This window comes from Nansenia antarctica, assembly GCF_963989245.1.
Source record: "Nansenia antarctica genome assembly, chromosome: 15".
NCBI classification, from domain to species: domain Eukaryota; kingdom Metazoa; phylum Chordata; class Actinopteri; order Argentiniformes; family Microstomatidae; genus Nansenia; species Nansenia antarctica.
In genome coordinates this window covers 4,287,500-4,294,890 of record NC_137685.1, presented here as the reverse complement: position 1 = coordinate 4,294,890, position 7,391 = coordinate 4,287,500, and positions in this window count along the sequence as shown.

The following is a 7,391-nucleotide window of genomic DNA, read 5'->3' as shown; positions in this document are numbered from 1 at the left end:
GTAAAAACTGTGCCAAAAAACTTAGCCCAGCGTGAATAACGACGGTATCACTTCGACGGGGAGGTTTTAAATGGATGATAAACATTAAACCGGCTACTTGTGTCATCGCTTTTGCGATTAAATAAAACCTTGCCGTCACCAAACAAATGGTAGTATGAAGTATTTCAGAGAGATATGTAGCGTTAGCAAACAGTCCTTTTCCAATGGAGTCATTCATGTTGAGAGGAGCTGAGTGGCATTCCCTAATCTTAAATAGGTAGGAGTAATTAACTTTGGAATGTGAATGCTGCCATTTTTATTTGTCTGCCTGTTAATTTGTTAATCCTACGGGAGAAATGTGATGTTTAATTGATAGTTGTATTCTTGGCATTTACGCCATAGAAATACAACAGCACGGTCGGGGGACACACAAAGCTTAAAGTGTCCACAGGGGAGGTCTCTCACTCTGTCCTTACTACTGCATATCTTTTCTATGACGATACACACACTCCACCACTTTCCCATGACTATACTGTAACTGTACACACACTCTACAACTACAGTGAGTCACATATCAACATGTGAGAGACTTGTCTTTGAGGTAAACCCGTATACAGTATACGGAGAATATGTGCTCCTCGTCTAATGGAAGCAGTGTCTAACATACCCTCGATATTGCTTGTTTGTAGCGGTCCCTTTGATGTACTGTGCCCATCAAATGAAACACAGAAAAAAACGCCCTGTGAAAACATTGCTCTGTGTATTGCTCTTGTATAACCTTCCCTGTGCATAGACTTATCCTGCTGTCTGTCTCGTCCTGCGGTTTGTTGCGGCTGTGAGTGACTGTGCTGTAGATTGGGGCCAGGGTCTGGCTCAGGTATTTACTCTAAGTCACGGGACACATCTCTGTGTGTGCCCTGGGTAAATGTTAGAGCTGTGGCCATGCTTGACTGATGCTGCCGGCTCTCAGACTAGAGTAAATATTCCCCTGGTGAGGTTCCCTTAGCCAAGCCTTGCCAGCCAGCCTGTACACAGACAGACAGACAGACAGGACACTCACAGCTCTATTATACCTGGCAGAGTGCGGCAAACTAGACAGCTCAGCTTAGCCATTCGTATTTACACATACCTCAGGCCGCGCGCGGTCCGTGGCTCGAGACGGTAGGAAGGAAGTTGAAAGTCAGGGCTCTCAGGGCGCACAGCGTAAGCTGACCACTCGGCTGCTTTTATTTATTTTATTATTTTTTACATTTATTTATTTTATTTAACCAGTTGACCTCATTGAGATAAGGAATCTCTTTTTCAAAGGGGACCTGTGGCCAACAGGGGCAGCACAAGGACACAATCACACATTCAATACACAGATAATAAGATAAGATAAGAAGAATAAGAAGAATAAGAAATAAGAAATTAAAAGCAGGTTTGGGCGGGCACAGATACTGAATTAAATGCAATGACAATGTTCAATACTTTCACCTTCTAAGTCCTTTAAGATCGTTATGAAAGCATCGTAACTTATTAGTTCTTTTAATTGTAAGTCTTTCTGGAGAGTATTCCAGGCAGAGGGGGCAGCGTACTTAAACGCTTTTTTGCCCATCTCAGTACGAGCACGTGGAACATGCAGTTGTAAAGTGTCCTGTGAGCGGAGGCTGTAATGTTCATGGCTTCTGAGGAGGTATATAGTGTCATTTAACGCTTATAGCTTATAGCGTAATTTAACCATTAGGCCCTCCCAGAACTCAGCGTTAACAATGTAAAGACCCTCAGGCCCCTTGGTGTTTAAAATGTAAGGTCACCACTAGGCCCCCCCCCAGTGCTTACGATGTGAGGGCCCACAGACCCCTTACGAGGTCTTTTTTTCACCTCCCCATCAATCGGGTGTGGCCTTTGTGCCTCGTCTCCACCAAAGTCATTACACTGACTTATCAGAAACCTTTTGTCAGTTGTTCAGCCAATAAAAAAAAGTGTTCAACCAATGAAAAGTTCTGAAATGTTGAACCACAAACATTGGAATAGTGGTGTGTCCAAAAGTAAAGCCAAAAAAAATGAAAAATGGAGGCAAGAGAGGCAGTTTTGTTCCAAAGTGTTCCACTCGTTGCCAACTTCTTTCAGAAACGCCTCTGATAGCAATAAGGATGACAGCAGCATTATTGGCTGGGAGGAAGGAACTAGCACTAGTTCAGTTTCCAGTAATGTTGTCACTGACCCAGGGCCATCCTTTGTTGACAAACCCTCAACAGCTAATGGTATACAAAAACGATCATTTCCACCTCAGGAGCAGTTGGGCAGTTTATAAGAATCCAATCAGAAACCAAGCCCTTCCTGGTGCTATGACCCCTGACCACGCATTATGGCAAAGCACTTCCAGTGACATTGTTAATTGAGTGCTTATTGAAAGAGGAGCAGTCCCCCCCCTTCCAAAACCGCAGTGAAAAATACCCAGCTTCAGTCCGAGAGAGAGTGCTTGGTGGAAAGACTTTCAAGAAGTTTCAACAATGAACTTCTGAACTGTTTATTGCCAAATGGGCAGAAGGTTTCTAGACAGTGGCTACTGTACTCACCCTCGCTGTGTGTTTTGCACGCAAACTGTTCTCCAGCAAGATCGGTGGCTTTAGTCTGGGGTAGGGGTGGGCATCGATGATCGATGATCGATTAATTGATCGATAAGGTCTTGGTCGATCACAAAATATTTTGCTCGATAATCGTTTTTTTTTTTATATTTTTTTTTTTTATAATAATAATAATAATAATGGAAATTAGTTTGTCCACGTTATGTGTGAGAAATGAACTTTGCATTTGCCTTCGCATTGAATTTCGCAACGCAGTACGGCATGACGGAAGTTCCCGTACGTTAGTGTAACCTGACCTCCGGTCAGCGCCATGGCACAGCTCCTCGGGGAGCAATACGCAGCAGGCGCTGCTGCTGACAAGTTTGCACCTTTCTGAGGGAGCCTTCTGCGGGCCTGAACTGCGACCCAACTAGGGATGGACGGTTTTTCGGTTATACCGAAAACCGGGGTTTATAAAAATAGAAACGGTTTTTTATCAAAACCGTCTGAAACCGTTTTTTTTTTTTTTTAATGAAAAAAAAACCTTATTGATTAATCGATAATTGATCGTTAATTCGTTACGATGATCGAACAAAAAATGTTGATCGTTTGCCCACCCCTAGTGCCTGGAAGCACTCGATTCTTCCAGGCAGTGACACATTGCCAGGTTGAGCAGACATTTTCCCTTTTAGGAAGAATAAAACATTTGCTGCGGAGTAACATGTGCCAAACACCACTCAGCTCATTTTCACTTATGTCAATAGAGTCAGACCTTGTCAGACAGCAAGATTTTGACGATCTAGAGGATGATTTTGAACCATGTCCAGTAACAAGCCGGTCGTGATGATGTTGGTCGAGAGCTGTAAATGGACTGACTTATATAGTGCCCTTATTCCAAAGCGCTTTACAATGGCCTCTCATTCACCCATTCACACACATGCAAGGCGCCGGCCCGCTCACTGGGAGCAATTTGGGGGTTCAGTGTCTTGCCCAAGGACACCACCACGACATGTGGCCAGCCGGGGCTCGAACCGCCAATCTTGTCATCATTAGATTGCCGGCTACCTCCTGCGCCACAGCCGCCCCGTGGGTCACAGCAACAAGGCAGGTGTCGGTCGGTTAAGATCTCCTCTGGTCAGACCGCGGCCCAAAGTAACTGTCTCGTTTCCTTTTCCGTCTCCAATTCTGGGGTGTGTTTGGTAAATTAGTTCAGGGAGGGAGGAAGTGATTGGGATTGGCAACAGCTGTCCAAGTCAATTAAGTCTGTGTCACTGCAGAATTACAACATAACAGCGAAGCCAAAAACCAATAGTACCTAATTGAATGGCAAGGCACTGTTCCTTGCAATTCAATTTCACACGTGAGCATGTAAGGGGTAAAATAATTGTAATCAATCATACAGAACAGCACACACGATTTGAAGGCACTCCTAAATAAGGCATGATAGTAAATCACAAAAATATGATAGACCTGCGGATGATAATCACGGCAACTACTGTATAAGGCAGAATGGAAGTCTCTAGAAGCAGTGAGTCGGTATCACTTCCGACATACGCTTCTCACTTCTAACCATCACAGATGGCTTCATTTCAAACGTCAAAAGCATCGCCACTTCTAAAGACAAAAAACCTGGCAGCGTTTCCATCAGAATAGTTGTGAGCGGGCAACATACATGACATACTGGTACGTGACAAGTGAGTAACTGTGTCTTGTCTGCAGATGTTCTGCTAATTAGCAGCATCTAAAATAGTAAGCAGCAGTGTGCAAATGCCCCCCCTCCACCCTAAGGAACCCCACCAGGAGTGCCCAGGGACCTTGGACGGCTGCTGGCTATCACCCCCCGCCCCCCCCCCCACCCCCCACCCCTCCAAACACACACACATCGTACACACAGACATACACACTAGCAGAGTACACACAACCAAGGGCAAAACTTTGGTTTGGGAAGTGGGGGGGGACACTACATACTTTTTGAAAGTAAAATGCATCAATTTGGTGCACTTTGAGGGCAGAATTAAGAGGCTAGATCTATGAAGAACTACACACATCACTCTGTTGACAAGCATAAATGGTTGTGCTATAAGCAGCAGGCACATCAAAAGACGAAGCTTAATAATAAACACATTCGTAAAATACAGATTTCAGAAAGCTCTGAAATCAGTTAATTTACGGACACCGGTCAGTTAAAACAGTCTTTACAAACTAACTGTAAACATGCTGGACACCAACAGTAACATTACCATCATTTAGGTGGCAGCCAACAATTTTACGTTATCGTGTTAAAAAGTGGGGGGGGGACAGAATCTAGGTTTTGAAAAGTGGGGGGGGGACATGTCCCCCCTGTCCCTAGTGGAGATTACGCCCCTGCACACGACGTCACGATGGCCCATAGCCTCATTCCCCTCCTCCCCACATGCCCAGGTCTGGCTGTGACCCAGTGGTGTAGTCTACGTGATACGCAGGACTACGCCGTATACCCACGAGGAAAGGCCAAGGATTTCTATATACCCACTTAAAAATGTGTGAGGATACGTAACGGCGTTTTGTGACAGAACTTTCACACTTTCATTCATAAAATTCACCCCTGTCTGTGTTACAAAGCACTTGAATTGTGGACCATTGAGACTGACTATAGCGTCATATACCATCAACGGGGGGAGATGCGACATGAAATATGTCAAAATGCAGCACTATCATGCACAGATCAGCCTTATAACATTTCATTTATATATATATATATAACGTTAGAGAGGGAGCGCAGATTTATTTTTATGGCGTTCCGAAATGAACGATATGAGGCTGGGAGGGAAAAATCACAGTATACCCACTAGAAAAAGCTAGACTACACCGCTGCTGTGACCCTGTCGACCCCTCCACCTGGGAGATTAAACACTGGGCCTGGAGTGATCTGGGAGTACTGTGGGTTTTAGAGGCTGGAGGAGTAGAGCCTAGAGATTTTTTAGGGGGGGGTGAGTTTATGTGCCTGCTCGCCTGTCTATAGGGGATGCCGCCGCAAAGCCATCGGATACAGGGAAATCAATCTCAGGTCACCACAGAGGGATTTCATACTGTTTGTTATTACATAATGTTGAACCCCCCAGCTTCCTCTCTCCCTCCATCCCTGCCTTTGATTTAACATCACTAGGGAGGGACCGACGGGGATTCCATTGAACAGTCAACACTGTCCACCACCAGAGAGATATACAGGGACAGTGTGGGCCACCCCCATGCATCGATAAAGCTGTTATGCTTTAAGCTCTGAGCTGATCTGCAGTGTTGAGACCTGAGTTGAATGATCTTTGCAGAGCTCTGGCTGGCTGGTGCTGTGCCCCTAGAGTGAAGCCTATCCTTGTCCCAGCAGTCCACGGGCTGAGTAAGCACTGATTAATGCCCTCCACTTGTCTGACTCGACAGAGCTGCTAGGCCCTGGCTGCCTCTATTCTTATTCTTACGTCTTGCTCAGACCTGTGGAATTGTCCTATTATAACTTTTCCTATTATAAACGGCGGCTGTGGCGGAGAAGGTAGAGCCGCCGTCTAATGATCGCAAGGTTGGCAGATCGGCGGTTCGAGCCCCGGCTGGCCACATGTCGAAGTGTCCTTGGGCAAGACACTGAACCCCAAATTGCTCCCAGTGAGCGGGCCGGCACCTTGCATGGCAGCTTGCCGCCATTGGTGTGTGAATGTGTGTGTGAATGGGTGAATGAGAGGCCGTTGTAAAGCCCTAAAGGCGCTATATAAGTGCAGTCCATTATAACCAGTATGCACACTCCATTCAAGCGAACAATTATTCCACTCGAAACATGTATTGCTTTGTGTTGAGAGCCCCATATAGTAATAATGATTTATTGTGAATTAATTAAACTCATCTAACAATCTGCTCACTATGACAATCACACCACCTACCTACCGGTCTTCTGTGATCTCCTTTAATCACCCCCCACCCCTAGATTAAGGGCAGGAAAGACTTACTTACTTACTTGTTCTCTCTAAATCCACAGTAGTCATGTTTTATTAATGTCATATGCTCTCGGGTTGGTCTTCCTCTCAGCTGACTTAGCGGGTCATCCCTTTCCTTGTCACAAATCAAATTAGCTCTGCCGGCGATTAATCATCAGCCTGTGAGAGAGCGCGCGCTGACACCTCATTCATTCTCTTAATTAGATCTCTTATTAGGTGTCGGAATCATCCCCTCTAATTACGCCTTTCTGATGCTTACACTTTCAACCTGCGCTGTGTAAATGATTTCTACAAAGCAAGGTTTTTTAAATGGATTATTATTTCATATAAGTGAGTGTGATTAATGTGTTTAAGTAACAGGGGGAAGGAATTCGACAATCCCATGTAAGCATTCAGTCGAAACTATTTCCTTTGGTGGTAATTAAGTCACGGATAGATTTGAAGGTTGTGTTATGGTAAGTGGGCACATCTTACATTATATTACCTAGTTGTTGCTATTATTGAATGAATAACGGAATGACATAATTAATGACTAAATTAATTAATGAATGAACACAAGTTAATGTATGAATGAACAAACTAATCGTTACTCAATACGTTTGTGCATTTTGTGCATCAGTAACTTTGTAACACATAGGCCTACTGGAAAGCGCCACAGCTTTTAGACATTGCGTTATGACTCAGCTAAAGGGTCAACACAGTCTGTGTGAGGTGTTGGATGGGGTCAGAAAGCGACTGTATGCTGTTGCTGTCATTGTTTGTTGTTTGGAAAGGCAATAGTAGAGGTGCTGAAATGAGAAAGAGAGATTATATGGCCGACTGCACACACCCAGCCTATGATTGGTGGGCTGAAGACTTCACAGTATAATCAATGTTTCAGTTGGCTTGGTCCTTTACTAAGTTG